A 21,002-nucleotide genomic window follows, 5' to 3' on the forward strand; every position below is an offset into this window, starting at 1 on the left:
AAGACCAATATATCATCAAAGAAAACAAGAACAAATTTCTTTCCTTTATGGCGTCTGAGGACTGGTTTCAGATCACTATACATAGCAAACTGAAAAGTGTTGGGGCCACCAGTGAGACCAAAGGACATGACCAGGAATTCATAGTGGCCCATATGTGTCTGGAATGCAGTTTTGTATTCTTCCCCAGGTGCCATTCTGATTTGGTAAAATCCAGCCCTAAGGTCCAACTTAGAGAACCAATGAGATCCAGCCAGCTCATCCAATAACTCATCTATAACTGGTATAGGGTACTTGCTCTTAACAGTGATATTATTCAAGTGTCTATAGTCAACCACTGGTCTCCAGGTTGTGTCCTTCTTTTCTACAATGATCATAGGGGAGGAGAAGGGACTGTTACTATGTCTGATAATGCCACTGTCCAACATCTCCTGCACCTGTCTCTCCATCTCATTTTTCAGAGCAGGGGCAATTCTGTATGGTCTAAGGGACACAGGAGTAGCACCTGGAACCAGGGGAATAGTGTGGTCATACTGCCTTCTGGGAGGCAGGCCAGAGGGAGCTTCAAACACAGAAGCATATTTTTCCAACAGTAGTTGCACTTCAGGTGGTACTTCAGACAGAGCAGTATCTGTTGTAGAAGTGATAGCAAACAGACTGAACAGTGTGCATACTGAGTGGCATTTTCTCCTAGCAGTGTGATTAGAGCACCATCATGCTGGAAAGCAAGCCAATGAGCAGACCAATCCACATGCATAGGGCTGTGTGCAGCTAGCCAATCAATGCCCAAAATCCCATCATAGGAGCCCAAGGGAAAAATCCTGAAATTACTGACAAACTTATGACCACCACAAGTCCACTTGCCTTGCAATAGCTGTTTGGAACAGGGAATTAACTTGCCATTTGCAACTCTGACCATGGAAACAGGCATGTTTGACACTCCTGACCACAACTCAGCTACTGCACAGTTCAGAAATGTGTGAGAGCTACCAGAATCAACCAAAAACGTTAAGGTACGGCCCTGCAACTGAATTTTCATCTTCATTGTCATAGCAGGAGCTTCAGAAGTGTCACCCAGAGCTGCAGCAGAGAGAGACATAGCGTTGGCTTCAGAAACTTTGTTTGTTTCAATGTAATCTGCAAACTCTTGTGGAAGATGCTGCACATAGTCCAGCATTTCCTGCACAACATGCAGTTGGACTTCCTGTTTACAAACGTGATCCTTACCCCCATCGCTCTCCACACACAAAGCATAACCCCTTGGCTCTCCTATAGGCACGCAGAGCACTCCACTTGTCATCAGCAGCAGCTTTTCTGAAACCTTCTGTTGCTTTCTTATCGTCAAGCATCCGAGCAGCAATCATAGGTGTTGATGAGGACGGAGGTGGAGGTTACAGTGGCAATGCAGAAGCTCTATGGCTGGTACTGGCCACTGAAGGACTGACAGAACTCGTGCCCAACTCTTCATGCAGGATAGCCAGCTGATAAGCTGTATCCAAATCTGTTGGTTGCTGAATGCCAACGGCCAACCTGACAACAGGTTTCTGTCCTTCCATGAAACGGGTAACGTAGTGCACCGTGTTGGGGAAACTTTCGTAGGCAGACAACTGATCAAACAACTCAGAGAACCGCTCGACATAATCTTCCACAGTTCCAGTCTGAGAAATGTGAAAAAAATTCCTCAATACAGTCTGGTGCAAGTTGCGGTCGAACCTATTTTGGAGCAGTCTGCATAACTCATCCCAGGTTGCGTGTGGTGCTCGGCGGCGAACAGACTCCAGCCACCTAGCGGCAGACGCCTCGAACAGGGAAGTGGCCAGAGAAATCCACTGATTCTGTGGCATGCCCAGCACCTGAAATAGTCTTTGCAGCGGGTCTGCCAGAGTTTCGGGTTGGATCCGTCGAAACGTTGCATCTCAATCCGATGACCAACACCATACACATCAGCAGAATTCTGCCTCGAATCTAGAGGAGCGAATGGAACGCGCTGCAATGCCTGCTCCAGATGCGTACCTCTGATCGGAGACGGAACGTACGCTCGGTGAGCGGGACCCCGATTCTCGACATCGGAGCGGAACGCCTCGGAGCTCGACGAGTTGTTGCCCTGCGCTCGTGAAGGAGTAGCAGGCGCGCCACGCGGATCCGCGACGGGTGGCGTAGGCGGTGCAGGCTTGTCGAATTCCTGACGCAGCTCGTCGATGTCGACTCCGATCAAGACCTTGACCTCGTCGAGGTTCCCGGAGAGGAGGTCGAGCTTGGCGTCGAGCTGCGCGATGGCCTTCGCGGTGGTGTCGTCGCGCTCGCGGCTGACCTTGTCGAAGTCGGCGCGCAAGAGGTCGTAGATGGCCTTCGTCTCCGGCGGGATGCACTCCATCGCCGCCGCACGCAGCCGGTCGGCGAGCCGCGTATGTCGGTGGTGAGTCGGAAGGGCCGTCGGATCGAAGGGCTCTGATGCCAGATTGTCAACGCTACACCTCTCTATTCATCAATCATGGCCGAATTCAAATTACTCGATGTACAATTTGGGGATCGGGGAAGGGGATCGAGAGTTCCTGAGCTACACGCACTTGCCGTGCCTCGGCTTCTAGCCGTTCTGCCAGCCTGTCCCACTCACACCACACACGCCGGTTTAAGTATTCGGTACAGAGACTTAAGCCCACTCAGGCCCAGCAAGCCTAAAGGGCCACTGAGACTTGCGAAGAGGCCTGGCTGTAGCTTGAACTGCAGCTTCCCGCGTCGCCTGCACACTTGCAGGTTCTGGATCGCTGACACTTTGGTACGGTCTGGTTCAAAGATCTGATATCATACTATATCCAGTGAGCATCATGACTGATTGAATCAATTGCATTTGTCAACTCTTAGAAAAAGAGTGAACTTTTAGCTCATCGGATGTCCCTTAACTTGGTGCGCCCTGACAATTTAGTTAGTTGGCCCGTTGAAGATATTTGGGTGTTTGGCTACTCGTTATTTTCTTGATCAACTTACAGATGATTACACTAGAGTATAAGAGAACATATATGATTAAATGAATGAGGAGGTATACTTATAGCTTTCACATCTTCCATTTTCACAACAGAATCATCTTTTGAAGCAAAAAGGAAATAATTATTCTCAACTACAGGAAGAATTTGGATTACACCCATCAAAGCTAAAACCTTAACCCCTAGGTTCTTAAAACAATTATGTTTCACCCATGACTTTTAATAGTTTTCACACAGGACAGCTAGTTAAGTATGCAACTTAGCATATTCAAGAAAGGTATGTTTAAATAACATTTTTTCCAGAGGGGGGGATAAAATCCAGAAGACAATAAAGGGAAATGAGAAAATACAAATTAGAGCATCTCCCGCCGTTTGGCCCCCAGGGGCTTGAAATAGCGTCGCCTGGGGGCGAACCGGTGATAAAATCGGCGTGGGGGCGGTTGGTTTCCCAGCCGCCGCCCCACGGTCACCCCAGACGCCTTTTTTTTAAAACCATACTCGGCCAACACGACACATATTCGGTGAAATTTAGGTGTCCCATTGTTTTTTTACATATTGTTGAAAACATAATTTAAAAATAAAAAACGACTACTACTACTGCGCCGCCGCCCGCCGCGCCGTCCGTCAGCCACCCTACAGGCCGAAGAGCTTGCCGAAGGCGCTGTAGTCGCCGCCATCGATGTCGTCCTACTTCTTCACGCCCCCTCCCCCCGTCCTTGCTACACCCTGTCCTGGGTCGCCTTGGCGGACCGGTTTCTTCGGCGGCGGTGCCTCATCGTCCCTGTCCTCAAGGACGATGACGCCACCCTCGTCGCGACCATGGCGCGGAGCGGCGATCTCCTCGAGGGCGCGGCGCTGGCGCACCATCTCCAGCCGGATGTAGTCCTCGCGCACCCACTTGATGGCGTCCTCGGCGACGGCGGCCATGTCGTCGTACTCGTTCTTCACGATGACGAGCCCCAGCTCCGTCTTCGGCTTGACGAGGCGGGAGGAGGGCGCAGAGCAGCCATGGCCGCCCTCATTGATGACAAGGGCGCCGCCGCTGGTGCGACGCTCGAGCGGCATCTCCACAGGCTCAGCCTTGATGTTGGCGAGCCGGCGAACCGGGGGAGCGAGAGGAGGAGGAGGAAGAGGACCCGCTCGCCATGCGCCCCGGCATCCAATGTCAGGACCCCGATCCTAAGCCACATCGATCTAGCATGTAACACATCATATCACTTTGCGGCCTCACGCACGGTATTCCCACGGGTGTCGCCTTACCTGGCCCGGGACCGTTTGCGCCTTTTGGCTCACGTATATGATAGTGTCGCTAGCATCCATATGACAGAGAACCCGGGCCGACATGACTAGTCGTGAACCCAAAGTGGCACTAACTTACGGGGACAGGCATACATGAACCAACATCGAACGTGTCGGTCATCAGCGTGTGAATCCAGGCTGTAGCAACTGGGCTAACAGGACTCCGGGAACCCGGGCTGTAGCAAGCTAGCAGGACTCCGGAAGTCACCGCATGACATTTCCCCGAAGGGACAGACACAGGAACGAAGTGGATCACATGCCGGCCAGTCTAAGTGTTCCGGAGCAGTAGCAACTGGGCTAGCAGGACTTTGGTAAACCGGGCTGTAGCAGACTACCATGGCTCAGTGGAAGCACTAGACTACATTTCCCCATAAGAGAGGCTACCAAGGATAGACAACTAGGTTGTCGGATCCCACACATACCAAGCATTTCAATCATACACACAATATGCTCGATATGTGCAAATACAACATGGCATCACAACATGACTCTACGACTCAAGTATTTATTCAATAGGCTCCGAGGAGCTAGATATTACAAACATGGGTCTCTTGACCCAAAATTTAGAGCATACAAGTCAAAGCACATACGGAAGCTTAACATGTCTGAGTACAGACATCTACAAATGAAAAGGCTGAGAAGCCTGACTATCTACCAGATCCTGCCGAGGGCACAAGATCATAGCTAAGGTATCAAGCTAAACGTCGAAGTCCACACGGAACTACTAGCGAGACTGAAGTGTCTCTGCAAAAACATAAATTAAGCAAACGTCAGTACAAATGTACCCAGCAAGACTTACATCAGAACTAACTACATATGCATCATTATCAACAAAGGGATGGTGGGGTTTAACTGCAGCAAGCCAGCTTTGACTTAGTGGCTAACCTGAACTACTACTACAAGTAACTCTGTTGAGGTGGCACACACGAGTCCACATATTCACCATTTCAATACACCAATATGGATCCGCTCCCGTCTCCCTACGAGAACGCCATCCATAGCACTCACGCTTGTCTTGCGCATTTTAGAGTATCCACTTTCACTTGTCTATGAACTGTACAGGCAACCCAGAAGTCCTTTAGCGCGGACACGGCTATTCGAATAGATCATTTATAACCCTACAGGGGTGTACTTCTTCACACACGCTCTCGCCACTTACCACCATGTACATGTCATGTATCTCGGCAACCTTCAAGCGGAAGCCTGGCGAGGGAGTCGGCCACGACCTGACTAACCACACAAGTCTCTAGTCCAGGTTTATCGCCTATTCGGGTTCCATCCGCGAGGAGATCCGGCCGGGGTTTCACTCACAGCCCCAAACGATGTGTGCAGGGTTCCCGAGACACCAAACGGGCGCCCGGTACACCGGGCCACGATGTATCTACTGTTGGGGAACGTAGCAGAAATTCAAAATTTTCCTACGTGTCACCAAGATCAATCTAGGAGATGCTAGCAACGAGAGGGGAGGAGTGCATCTACATACCCTTGTAGATCGCGAGCGGAAGCGTTCAAGAGAACGGGGTTGATGGAGTCGTACTCGTCGTGATCCAAATCACCGATGATCCTAGCGCCGAACGGACGGCACCTCCGCGTTCAACACACGTACGGAGCGGGGACGTCTCCTCCTTCTTGATCCAGGAAGGGGGGAGGAGAAGTTGATGGATATCCAGCAGCATGACGGCGTGGTGGTGGAAGTAGCGGGATCCCGGCAGGGCTTCGCCAAGCGCAAGCGGGGAGGAAGAGGTGTCACGGGAGGGAGGGAGGCGCCAGGGCTTGGGGTGCTGCTCCCATGCGCCTCCCCACTATATATAGGGGTGGAGGGGGCTGGTTTCTTGCCCTCCAAGTCCATTGGGGCGTTGGCAAAGGCGGGGGAAAGAAATCCCATCATTTCCCTTCCCCACCGATTGTTATCCCCCCTTTTTAGCGATCTTGATCTTATCCCTTCGGGATATGATCTTATTCCTTCTAAGGTGGGATCTTGGTGCGCCTTGACCAGGGGTGTGGGGCCTTGCCCCCGCTACCCACGTTCATGTGGGTCCCCCCATGCAGGTGGGCCCCACTTCGGAACCTTCTAGAACCTTCCCGGTACAATACCGAAAAATCCCGAACATTTTCCGGTGGCCAAAATAGGACTTCCCATATATAAATCTTTACCTCCGGACCATTCCGGAACTCCTCGTGACGTCCGGGATCTCATCCGGGACTCCGAACAACTTTCGGTTAACCGCATACTAATATCTCTACAACTCTAGCGTCACCGAACCTTAAGTGTGTAGACCCTACGGGTTCGGGAGACATGTAGACATGACCGAGACATTTCTCCGGTCAATAACCAACAGCGGGATCTGGATACCCATGTTGGCTCCCACATGCTCCACGATGATCTCATCGGATGAACCACGATGTCGAGGATTCAATCAATCCCGTATACAATTCCCTTTGTCAATCGGTACGTTACTTGCCCGAGATTCGATCATCGGTATCCCAATACCTTGTTCAATCTCGTTACCGGCAAGTCACTTTACTCGTACCGTAATGCATGATCCCGTGACCAAACACTTGGTCACATTGAGCTCATTACGATGATGCATTACCGAGTGAGCCCAGAGATACCTCTCCATCATACGGAGTGACAAATCCCAGTCTCGATTCGTGCCGACCCAACAGACACTTTCGGAGATACCCGTAGTGCACCTTTATAGCCACCCAGTTACGTTGTGACGTTTGGCACACCCAAAGCACTCCTATGGTATCCGGGAGTTGCACAATCTCATGGTCTAAGGAAATGATACTTGACATTTGGAAAAGCTCTAGCAAACGAACTACACGATCTTGTGCTATGCTTAGGATTGGGTCTTGTCCATCACATCATTCTCCTAATGATGTGATCCCGTTATCAATGACATCCAATGTCCATAGTCAGGAAACCATGACTATCTGTTGATCAACGAGCTAGTCAACTAGAGACTCACTAGGGACATGTTGTGGTCTATGTATTCACACATGTATTACGGTTTCCAGTTAATACAATTATAGCATGAACAACAGACAATTATCATGAACAAGGAAATACAATAATAACCATTTTATTATTGCCTCTAGGGCATATTTCCAACAGTCTCCCACTTGCACTAGAGTCAATAATCTAGTTCACATCACCATGTGATTAACACTCAAAGTTCACATCGCCATGTGACTAATACCCAAGAGTTTACTAGAGTCAATAATCTAGTCCACATCACCATGTGATTAACACTCAATGAGTTCTAGGGTTTGATCATGTTATGCTTACGAGAGAGGTTTTAGTCAACGGGTCTGCAACATTCAGATCCGTGTGTGCTTTACAAATCTCTATGTCATCTTGTAGATGTAGCTACCACGCGCTACTTGGAGCTATTCCAAATAACTGCTCTACTATACAAATCCGGTTTACTACTCAGAGTCATCCGGATTAGTGTCAAAGTTTGCATCGACGTAACCCTTTACGACGAGCTCTTTTACCACCTCCATAATCGAGAAAATTCCTTAGTCCACTAGATACTAAGGATAAGTTCGACCGCTGTCATGTGATCCATTCCTGGATCACTCTTGTACCCCTTGACTAATTCATGGCAAGGCACACTTCAGGTGCGGTACACAGCATAGCATACTGTAGAGCCTACGTCTAAAGCATAGGGGACGACCTTCGTCCTTGCTCTCTCTTCTGCCGTGGTCAGGTCTTGAGTCTCACTCAATACTCACACCTTGTAACACAGCCAAGAACTCCTTCTTTGTTGATCTATTTTGAACTCCTTCAAAATCCTGTCACGGTATGCATTCATTTGAAAGTACTATTAAGCGTTTTGATCTATCCTTATAGATCTTGATGCTCAATGTTCAAGTAGCTTAATCCAGGTTTTCCATTGAAAAACACTTTTCAAATAACCCTGGATGCTTTCCAGAAATTCTACATCATTTCCGATCAACAATATGTCAACAACATATACTCATCAGAAATTCTATAGTGCTCCCACTCACTTCTTTGGAAATACAAGTTTCTCATAAACTTTGTAAAAACCCTAAATCTTTGATCATCTCATCAAAGCGTACATTCCAACTCCGAGATGCTTACTCCAATCCTTAGAAGGATTGCTGGAGCTTTGCATACTTGTTAGCATCTTTTAGGGTTGACAAAAACCTTCTGGTTGTATCACATACAACCTTTCCTCAAGAAAATTTTCGAGGAAACAATGTTTTGACATCCTATCTACAAGATTTCATAAATAATGCAGTAACTGCTAATACAATTCCAACAGACTCTTAGCATCGCTACGAGTGAGAAAGTCTCACCGCAGTCAACTCCTTGAACTTGTCGGAAAACATCTTAATGACAAGTCGAGCTTTCTTAATGGTGACACTTACCATCATTGTCCGTCTTCCTTTTAAAATCCATCTACACCCAACAGCCTTACGACCATCAAGTAGTTCTTCCAAAGTCTATACTTTGTGTTTTTATACATGGATCCTCTCTCGGATTTTATGGCCTCGAGCCATTTGTCGGAATCCGGGCCCACCATCGTTTCTCCATAGCTCGTAGGTTCATTGTTGTCTAGCAACATGACCTCCAAGACAGGATTACATACCACTATGAAATAGTACGCATCCTTGTCGACCTACGAGGTTTGGTAGTGACTTGATCCGAAGTTTCATGATCACTATCATCAGCTTCCACTTCAATTGGTGTAGGCGCTACAGGAACAACTTCTTGTGCCCTACTACACACTGGTTGAAGTGACGGTTCAATAACCTCATCAAGTCTCCACCATCCTCCCACCCAATTCTTTCGAGAGAAACTTTTCCTCGAGAAAGGACCCGTTTCTAGAAACAATCACTTTTGCTTCCGGATCTGAAATAGGAGGTATACCCAACTGTTTTGGGTGTCCTATGAAGATGCATTTATCCGCTTTGGGTTCGAGCTTATCAGGCTAAACCCTTTTCACATAAGCGTCGCAGCCCCAAACTTTTAAGAAATGACAGCTTAGGTTTCTCTAAACCATAGTTCATACGGTGTCGTCTCAACGGAATTACGTGGTGCCCTATTTAAAGTGAATGCGGTTGTCTCTAATGCCTAACCCATAAACAATAGTGGTAATTCGATAAGAGACATCATGGTTTGCACCACATCCAATAGGGTGCAGCTATGATGTTCGGACACACCATCACAGTATGGTGTTCCAGGCGGCATTAGTTGTGAAACAATTTCCACAATGTCTTTGTTGTGTACCAAACACGTAACTCAGATATTCATCTGTATGATCATATCATAGACATTTTATCCTCTTGTCACGACGATCTTCAACTTCACTCTGAAATTACTTGAACCTTTCAATAATTCAGACTTGTGTTTCATCAAGTAAATATACTTACAATCTACTCGAATCATTTGTGAAGTAAGAGCATAATGATATTCACTGTGTGCCTCAGCACTCATTGGATTGCACACATCAAATGTATTACTTCCAACAAGTTGCTCTCTTGTTTCATCTCACTGAAAACGAGGCCTTTCAGTCATCTTGCCCATGTGGTATGATTTGCATGTCTCAAGTGATTCAAAATCAAGTGAGTCCAAACGATCCATCTGCATGGAGTTTCTTCATGCGTATAAACCAATAGACATGGTTCGCATGTCTCAATCTTTTCAAAAATGAGTGAGTCCAAAGATCCATCAACATGGAGCTTCTTCATGCGTTTTATCCCAATATGACTCAAATAGCAGTGCCACAAGTATGTGGTACTATCATTACTATCTTATATCTTTTGGCATGAACATGTGTATCACTACGATCGAGATTCAATAAACCATTTATTTTAGGTGCAAGACCATTGAAGGTATTATTCAAATAGACAGAGTAACCATTATTCTCTTTAAATGAATAACTGTATTGCGATAAACATAATCCAATCATGTCTATGCTCAACGCAAACACCAAATAACAATTATTCATGTTTAACCCCAATCTCGATGGTAGAGGGAGCATGCGATGCTTGATCACATCAACCTTGGAAACACATATCGTCATCTCACCTTTAGCTAGTCTCCGTTTATTCCGCAGCATTTATTTCGAGTTACTAACACTTAGCAACCGAACCGGTATCTAATACCCTGGTGCTACTAGGAGTACTAGTAAAGTACACATTAATATAATGTATATCCAATATACTTCTGTCGACCTTGCCAGCCTTCTCATCTATGAAGTATCTAGGGTAGTTCTGCTTCAGTGACCGTTCCCCTCATTTCAGAAGCACCTAGTCTCGGGTTTGGGTTCAACCTTGGGTTTCTTCACTAGAGCAGCAACTGATTTGCCATTTCATGAAGTATCCCTTCTTGCCTTGCCCTTCTAGAAACTAGTGGTTTTACTAACCATCAACAATTGATGCTCCTACTTGATTTCTACTTTCGCGGTGTCAAACATCGCGAGTTGCTCAAGGATCATCATGTCTATCCCTGATATGTTATAGTTCATCACGAAGCTCTAATAGCTTGGTGGCAGTGACTATGGAGAACCATCACTATCTCATCTGGAAGATTAACTCCCACTCGATTCAAGTGATTGTAGTACTCAGACAATCTAAGCACATGCTCAACGATTGAGCTTTTTTCCCTTAGTTTGCAGGCTTAAGAAACTTGTCAAAGGTCTCATACCTCTTGATGTGGGCACTAGTCTGAAATCCCAATTTCAGTCTTTGGAACATCTCATATGTTCTGCGACGTTTTAAAACCGTCTTTGGTGCCACAATTTTAAACCGTTCAACATTACGCACTGAACTATCACGTAGTCATCAAAACGTGTATGCCAGATGTTCGCAACATCCACAAACGACGCTCGAGGTTCAGCACACCGAGCGGTGCATTAAGGACATAAGCCTTCTGTGCAGCAATGAGGACAATCCTCAATTTACGGACCCAGTCCGCATAATTGCTACTATCAACTTTCAACTAAATTTTCTCTAGGAACATATCTTAGTAGAACTAAAGCGTAAGCTACGACATTATTTGCAAAGACCTTTTGACTATGTTCATAATAGTTAAGTTCATCTGATTATTTAATGAACTCCCACTTAGATAGACATCCCTCTAGTCATCTAAGTGATACATGATCCGAATCGACTAGACCGTGTCCGATCATCACGTGAGACGGACTAGTCATCATCGGTGAACATCTCCATGTTGATCGTATCTACTATACGACTCATGTTCGACCTTTCGGTCTCTTGTGTTCCGAGGCCATGTCTGTACATGCTAGGCTCGTCAAGTCAACCTAAGTGTTTTGCTTGTGTTCCGAGGCCATGTCTGTACATGCTAGGCTCGTCAACACCCGTTGTATGCGAACGTTAGAATCTATCACACCCGATCATCACGTGGTGCTTCGAAACAACGAACCTTCGCAACGGTGCACAGTTAGGGGGGACACATCTCTTGAAATTTTAGTGAGGGGTCATCTTATTTATGCTACCGTCGTTCTAAGCAAATAAGATGTAAACATGACAAACATCACATGCAAATCATAAAGTGACATGATATGGCCAATATCATCTTGCGCCTTTGATCTCCATCTTCGAGGCGCGGCATGATCACCTTCGTCACCGGCATGACACCATGATCTCCATCATCATGATCTCCATCATCGTGTCTTCATGAAGTTGTCTCACCAACTATTACTTCTACTACTATGGCTAACGGTTAGCAATAAAGTAAAGTAATTACATGGCGTTTTCATTGACACGCAGGTCATACAATAAATTAAGACAACTCCTATGGCTCCTGCCGGTTGTCATACTCATCGACATGCAAGTCGTGATTCCTATTACAAGAACATGATCAATCTCATACATCACATATATAATTCATCACATCCTTTTGGCCATATCACATCACATAGCATACCCTGCAAAAACAAGTTAGACGTCTTCTAATTGTTGTTGCATGTTTTACGTGGCTGCTATGGGTTTCTAGCAAGAACGTTTCTTACCTACGCAAAAGCCACAACAGTGATATGCCAATTGCTATTTACCCTTCATAAGGACCCTTTTCATCGAATCTGATCCAACTAAAGTGGGAGACACAGACACCCGCTAGCCACCTTATGCATCAAGTGCATGTCAGTCGGTGGAACCTGTCTCACGTAAGAGTACGTGTAAGGTCGGTCCGGGCCGCTTCATCCCACAATGCCGCCGAATCAAGATAAGACTAGTAACGGCAAGCAAATTGAACAAATCATCGCCCACAACTACTTTGTGTTATACTCGTGCATAGAATCTACGCATAGACCTGGCTCATGATGCCACTGTTGGGGAACGTAGCAGAAATTCAAAATTTTCCAAAGTGTCACCAAGATCAATCTAGGAGATGCTAGCAACGAGAGGGGAGGAGTGCATCTACATACCCTTGTAGATCGCGAGCGGAAGCGTTCAAGAGAACGGGGTTGATGGAGTCGTACTCGTCGTGATCCAAATCACCGATGATCCTAGCGCCGAACGGACGGCACCTCCGCGTTCAACACACGTACGGAGCGGGGACGTCTCCTCCTTCTTGATCCAGGAAGGGGGGAAGAGAAGTTGATGGAGATCCAGCAGCATGACGGCGTGGTGGTGGAAGTAGCGGGATCCCGGCAGGGCTTCGCCAAGCGCAAGCGGGGAGGAAGAGGTGTCACGGGAGGGAGGGAGGCGCCAGGGCTTGGGGTGCTGCTCCCATGCGCCTCCCCACTATATATAGGGGTGGAGGGGGCTGTTTTCTTGCCCTCCAAGTCCATTGGGGCGTTGGCAAAGGTGGGGGAAAGAAATCCCATCATTTCCCTTCCCCACCGATTGTTATCCCCCCTTTTTAGCGATCTTGATCTTATCCCTTCGGGATATGATCTTATTCCTTCTAAGGTGGGATCTTGGTGCGCCTTGACCAGGGGTGTGGGGCCTTGCCCCCACTACCCACGTTCATGTGGGTCCCCCCATGCAGGTGGGCCCCACTTCGGAACCTTCTAGAACCTTCCCGGTACAATACCAAAAAATCCCGAACATTTTCCGGTGGCCAAAATAGGACTTCCCATATATAAATCTTTACCTCCGGACCATTCCGGAACTCCTCGTGACGTCCGGGATCTCATCCGGGACTCCGAACAACTTTCGGTTAACCGCATACTAATATCTCTACAACTCTAGCGTCACCGAACCTTAAGTGTGTAGACCCTACGGGTTCGGGAGACATGTAGACATGACCGAGACATTTCTCCGGTCAATAACCAACAGCGGGATCTGGATACCCATGTTGGCTCCCACATGCTCCACGATGATCTCATCGGATGAACCACGATGTCGAGGATTCAATCAATCCCGTATACAATTCCCTTTGTCAATCGGTACGTTACTTGCCCGAGATTCGATCATCGGTATCCCAATACCTTGTTCAATCTCGTTACCGGCAAGTCACTTTACTCGTACCGTAATGCATGATCCCGTGACCAAACACTTGGTCACATTGAGCTCATTATGATGATGCATTACCGAGTGGGCCCAGAGATACCTCTCCGTCATACGGAGTGACAAATCCCAGTCTCGATTCGTGCCGACCCAACAGACACTTTCGGAGATACCCGTAGTGCACCTTTATAGCCACCCAGTTACGTTGTGACGTTTGGCACACCCAAAGCACTCCTATGGTATCCGGGAGTTGCACAATCTCATGGTCTAAGGAAATGATACTTGACATTTGGAAAAGCTCTAGCAAACGAACTACATGATCTTGTGCTATGCTTAGGATTGGGTCTTGTCCATCACATCATTCTCCTAATGATGTGATCCCGTTATCAATGACATCCAATGTCCATAGTCAGGAAACCATGACTATCTGTTGATCAACGAGCTAGTCAACTAGAGACTCACTAGGGACATGTTGTGGTCTATGTATTCACACATGTATTACGGTTTCCAGTTAATACAATTATAGCATGAACAACAGACAATTATCATGAACAAGGAAATACAATAATAACCATTTTATTATTGCCTCTAGGGCATATTTCCAACATCTACTGCATCATAGCCCACCCCTAGGGTCAGCGCTACACACGGCCTCAAACACATAACCTACAAACACCAGAAACTAGTTGCAACTCCTGGACAGAGATCAAGGCGATTAATAAGTTTAGAGGGTCCATTGGTTTCGGGCCCAACGCGTGGTAGTAGTTGTTCATGGATCACAAACACAGAACTCGGTTCCTGAGGACAGTTTCAATGAGACAACCCACCATGTACTCCTACATGGCCTCTCACCGCTACCTTTACCAAATCATGTTCACACACTTAGCTCACACACAGTAGGACATGTTCATCACCATTCCAATTCATCCCCGATGAATCAGACCTGACTCAACTCTAAGCAGTAGCAGGCATGACAAACAAGCATGAATGAGTAGGCACATCAGGGCTCAAACAACTCCTACTCATGCTAGTGGGTTTCATCTATTTACTGTGGCAATGACAGGTCATGCAGAGGAAAGGGGTTCAACTACCGCAGCATGTAACAGTTGAATCGTTGTTGTCCTAATGTAATAAAAGAGAGCAGGAGCGAGAGAGTGGGATTGTATCGGAATGAACAAGGGGGTTTTGCTTGCCTGGCACTTCTGAAGATAGTATAACTCTTCATCAGTGTCATCGAACTCATCGTCGAAACCACGTCTACTCAGAGGGGACAAACACCGGCAACAGAGAAAGAACACAATCAATGCAATGCGACAATATGATGCATGATCATGACATGGCAATATGATGTGATTTGAGCTAATGCATCTAGCAACCAGATTAAATGAAGTTGGTTTGAACCAAAGGTTCAAATTCAAACTCCACATGTGGTTATTTAAATGTCATTCACTTAATTTGTCCTAGACAGTAGCCATAAGTTGCTCTAACATGCATGAAAATGCCATAAACAGATTTTTTGGATTTTTCTGATAATTTTTCATATATAAATTATTTCATTTGGAGTTACGGTTGAATTTCTATGAATTTTTGAAGCTTTGCTAATTTTCTGGAATTTCCTGGATTATTTTTAATCCAGAAAATGGTTAATGACGTCATCACTGTGTCACAGCTGCGTCAGCAGGTCAACTGGGTCGCCCAGAGTCAAACCTGACCAGTGGAGTCCACTGGTCAGTGACTCGGGGCTAGTTGGTGTCACAGACAGGTGGCCTGGTCAACGGCCACGTCAGCGTAGTCAAAACTGACGCGTGGGTCCCGCTTGGTTATAAGCTAATCTAAAAAGAAATAAAGCCGGGGTTAATTAGAAGTGGGGCCCATCTGTCATTGACACAGAATTAGCTAATGTCATCATTAGAGCTAATTATACCGGGGTTAGGCCGGCGGCTAATCGCCGGCGACGCCAGGCGCGGCGGAGGGCGTCGGAATCGCCGCTCCGGCGACCAAATGGATGGCCGAGACCATCCACGCGGAGCTGGGAGTGCCCCGCGTCTTTCTGTGCGATCGGGACGGGCTGAGACGGCCGAGCTCGCCGGAACGAAGCTCGCGGCGGTGGCCGGAGTTTGGGCGAGATCGGGGTTGGTGCTATGGTGCACGGGAGGGCGAGTGGGTGTGTGCATTAGGCTCCTGGGGCTTCCTGAGCACGGTGACGCGCTCCGCTGTGAGCTTGCGCGGCTGTGGCCACGGCTACGCCATGGCCGGCGGCGAGATGCTCTCGACCGCGGTGGGAAATGGAGCTAGGGGACGGGCGCGAGCACGAGAGAAGAGGGGAAAGGAAGAGGGGCTCACGGCGAGTGCAGAGGGCGTCGAAACGGGCTCGGGGAAGGATTGGAGTTGGCGGGGCGGCGAAGTCGATCTCGCCGTCGGGAGGTTGAAGACGAGCTCGGTGAGGACGTTCGGGGGCTTCCGGCGGGGCGTGGCTCGGTGAGGAGGACGAGGGAGACGCGGCGGTGTTTCTGGGATCAGCGACAGGGCGAGGGGAGTGCGGTAGCCGTGGCGGCAGCGAACGGTGGCGACGGTGGCGCTTGGCTGCGGGAGAGAGAGCGAGACAGAGAAGGGGATGAGGGCGAGGGAGAGAGCAAGCGGTTCAGGGTGTCGTGGCGCTCTTGGCGCCCTCCAACTGCAGCGGTGGCAAGCAGGAGGTGGTCGCGCGCGTGCTGGCGTGCGGAGGCCACGCGCCCCTGCCTACTGGCGCGAGGTAGGGGATGACTGGCATGGCCAGCCGGCTGGACCGGCTTGCTGGGCCAGAGCAGATTGGCCGCCAGGTAAGTGGCCCATGTAGGTTCCTTTTCTTATTTGTTTCTGTTTTTGTATTTTTCATATGTGTTTTGAATTTGGTTTTTAAACCAATTCAAGTTGGTTGCTTCTGAAAAATATTTGTGGGTGAAACTATATTATTACAGAGCCCCACCTCAAGTTTCAGAATTTTTAGAGCAATAAATATTTTTATAGGATTTATTTGCTCCAACTCAAATAGGTATTGTGTTAATTAAAATACCAAAAATGTACTGGAAAAATATGCATCATCTCTGGATATGGTTTTCACCTTTTTCCATAAATCATGAAAAAATTTGCAGACCAATTTGGGTTCATTGAAAATATTTTTAAGTTGAACCTATTTGCATTGTTTTGGTGCTAGGGGTTTGACCAATCCCCATTTCAAGTTCATTTGAAGATTAAACATGATGCTCACACGACTAGCTAGCCTAGAGCTTATGAGAACTAGGGATGTGACAACTCACCCCCACTAAACAAGAATCTCGTCCCGAGATTCAAGACATGAGGTAAGGAGACAGAGGGAACACAAAGCTGATACAATCTTCATGACCCATACTTCATATTGATCTTGACGTCTTTGCTTTCGAGATCTTCATCCAGCACGACGATGACAGAAAGAGACTCTATAGGAATCGATCTTCTCGAAGATCGAACAACTGATGATCAACTCATGGAATGAGACATAACAATATCTCTCGAGTTGAGATGCAAAACACACTTCAGAAGCAATGGAAACAAGCTGATGACAAGGGTTCAATTTGGTAGGCAACAATCCCACGCCCGGTCACGACGTAGCGGGGTTAGATGCCATGCTTCCATAGCGGGGCACCTTAGGGAAGGTGACTCGTAGAATTATTTCCTTAAGTGGCAAAAGAATTACTTTTGATATAAAGGTCCTTGAAACTCTTCATACCAGCCTAAGGCAATTCACGAATGATCATTTGAAGGATTTCGAACGAATGAGATACTCGGACTAGGATGGATGATGAGGACTACCTTGTTGAAGACAATGTAATGGATGATATTTTTGCCTATCGTCGGGAATGGATGGGACCCATGGTAGGACCACTTTTGAAGATGATCCTGAACAGCAACTACTGAGAAGGGCAGCCCATGGGAGATTGGCACAATGGCGGTGCAAGCTTGGAACAAAATGCAAATGATGGGATGTTCCAACCATCATATCTGCCTGAGATTCAGGTCTGGTTGGTAACAGGATATTTCAGACAGCATGTCTGAAAAAGAAAGGTTGCAACACAAATCGACGAGATGATGTTGCGAGATTCTCGGGAGATGGACTATGGTAGTAAGCTCCAAAACATGAGTTGTTTTGCTACATACATGTGAACACGTTGTCCAAGACAAGCATGAGCACATAGAAGTCTTACAACAAAATACTACCAAGTCCTGGTTAGGATCCATCATCAAGGATTTCAAAGTCTTTACGCAAGTCCATGGATTAGATCCCAAGCATAGACTTCTTTTCCTTGAACAAGTCAATCAGTGGCTTGGCGTGCTAGGGAAACATATAGCGTGAAGGTTGCAAGTCTCCAAACCATAGAATACTTCGCACATATGCATGACTGACTTGGGATGGTTCCGAAGGAGGCAAAAACAAGCTTTGTTGAATTCACGGCGGCAACTTGCATCGAATGCACATGAATTGGAGGTAGTCACTTCTTTCATCGAACATATCCTTCATGAACTAGCACGAAGAAAATGCTTTCAAAATTTTCCAACACTAACCTAGATGTTCAGCATGAATCATGGACATGATGGAAATCTTGTCAATGGGCTCAACAACAATCCATCCAGGCTTCCATATAGATGGAATTCCACAATTAAGTGAACACGTGATAGCATTGGTTAGACCAAAAGATGTAATGGGGTATGCTCGAGGGATCAACCACGAGTAAGACAACATTACGAACATCGTTGGTTCTGATTTGATTTGACGATAGCCCGCACTCAAATCAAAGATTGGATAAGACAATAGCACCAACAACTGATCACGAGGAACAATCGATGAAGATATCATCTCTCTTCAACACACACACACACAAGGATATCCCTTAGAAATGAACTAAGTCAGACAAGCTTTTATCTTCCAATTCTCCAAGTTGTTGTTTAGCTCATCCAACTAGCTCAGGGGTATCCAACACAGATTCTTGGAGAAAGGGGTGGCTACAAGAAACCAACTTGATCACGAGCTCAGCATAACAGTCAGGGGACAACCTGGTGATACTTTCATGAAGATAATCAGAAAATCACGAACCACTGATATGTTATTAAGATCGAGAACAATCTTGCTTTTCAGGCAAGATGATATGATCAAGAGAGTGATGGATTGACACAATCCTATCTCATTGATCGAGGAGTGCACCAGGGAAAATGGACTAGGTTGCATGATAAATCTTAGGATGATGATTCAATAACCAACACGCTAAGAATAAGATTATTGTCCATTAACTACCAGGCAAGACAGTTGCTAGGAGTATTGATTTCACACATCACGATTCACTTGTCGGCATTCCGGTTGCAACAACACGACACCGAGGAATGAATAATGATGGCGAGAAGTATCACTACGTCAAGAATTCATAAGAGAAGGTGCAGTTCTCATGACATTCCTGACATAAAGTGGGTAATACTTCAGGGTAGAACAGACCAAAAGCTTGATTGCATTTGATCTGCGGAATACAACTGCTTTGACCCAATCCTAGAAATGGATGAGGTACTGGAGTTTGTTTCTCCTAGTCATTCTGAACTAGAATAGCTCGACGGACCACAAGAATGATAGGCACTGATGAACGAATGCACGCATACTCTTGACTATCAATTGATAGACGAAGGTCAGAAGACAACTAAAGAGGGACAACTCCAAGGAACATATGTTTTTCTGAGTTGTGGATGCATGGATTAGTATGCCGAACAAATTCAACATATTTCTTCCGGATAACCCATGCAGAGAGGTAGGATTGGCAGAGTCACAATATAGAATGGGGAACTCATCGAGAGCACTCTTGTTGTGATCTTTTGGTTCAACGAGGAACTTCTACCAAGGATGGTTCATGGTATTTGGAAGAATGATATACCACGGACCTCGAGGACTGTCGCAAGGTTACTAATATCCTAAAGGAACGAGCAACACTATCTACACGAATTAAGTAGAGTGAATCTTGGGTTCAAGAACCCAGAAATAGAATGCCTACTAACTAAATGGCATCAGGGGATGCTTTCGAGAATAATGGCCAGAATCATCACACTGGGACACAAACATGGCTAGATTACTAGGTAATCTTCTAAGACACCTAGGGTCATAATAATAACTCCAACATATATGTCGAGGCAATAGAATACCTCAACTCAGCAATTAGTGTGATTAACCTGGCCTAAAAGAACAACAAAACCACAGGGAAAGGATTTTGCAAATGCATCAGATGGTTTAGAAACCTGGGATGACTCGGACAGCATAACGGTTGTAAATGCTCAAAATGATTTGAGACATCCTGCAAAATGGTGGCATAACCACTTAACATCACAATATCAAAGTTCTGAGATCAACTGTCAACTCACAGAAGTAGTAGGAACTGAACTCGGGCTTGAAACCAACAATCATAAGTCTACAGATTAGTAACACGTGATCCTGATAGAAGATAAGAAAGCCTAGTTCTTAATCCCCGCAGAAAAGAAGAGGGTGACTCAGATCAGAAGGCATAGGGTATAAGAAGTAAAAAGAGCCTTACGTTCCCTTCCACAATCAATTCCCTTATATAACTAAAGCATTTCTAGACTCAACTTCGACCAGTTTGGCTTGGTAATACTACAGGCAGTCAGGCTCTGATACCAAAGCTGTCAGGACCCCGATCCTAAACCACATCGATCTAGCATGTAACACATCATATCACTTTGCGGCCTCATGCACGGTATTCCCACGGTGTCGCCTTACCTGGCCCGGGACCGTTTGCGCCTTTTGGCTCACGTATATGATAGTGTCGCTAACATCCATATGACAGAGAACCCCGGGCCGACATGACTAGTCATGAACCCAAAGTGGCACTAACTTACGGGGACAGGCATACATGAACCAACATCGAACGTGTCGGTCATCAGCGTGTGAATCTGGGTTGTAGCAACTGGGCTAACAGGACACCGGGAACCCGGGCTGTAGCAGGCTAGCAGGACTCCGGAAGTCACCGCATGACATTTCCCCGAAGGGACAGACACATGAACGAAGTGGATCACATGCCGGCCAGTCTAAGTGTTCCGGAGCAGTAGCAACTGGGCTAGCAGGACTCCGGTAAACCGGGCTGTAGCAGACTACCATGGCTTAGTGGAAGCACTAGACTACATTTCCCCATAAGAGAGGCTACCAAGGATAGACAACTAGGTTGTCGGATCCCACACATACCAAGCATTTCAATCATACACACAATATGCTCG

This window comes from Aegilops tauschii, chromosome 4 (assembly GCF_002575655.3).
Source record: "Aegilops tauschii subsp. strangulata cultivar AL8/78 chromosome 4, Aet v6.0, whole genome shotgun sequence".
NCBI classification, from domain to species: domain Eukaryota; kingdom Viridiplantae; phylum Streptophyta; class Magnoliopsida; order Poales; family Poaceae; genus Aegilops; species Aegilops tauschii.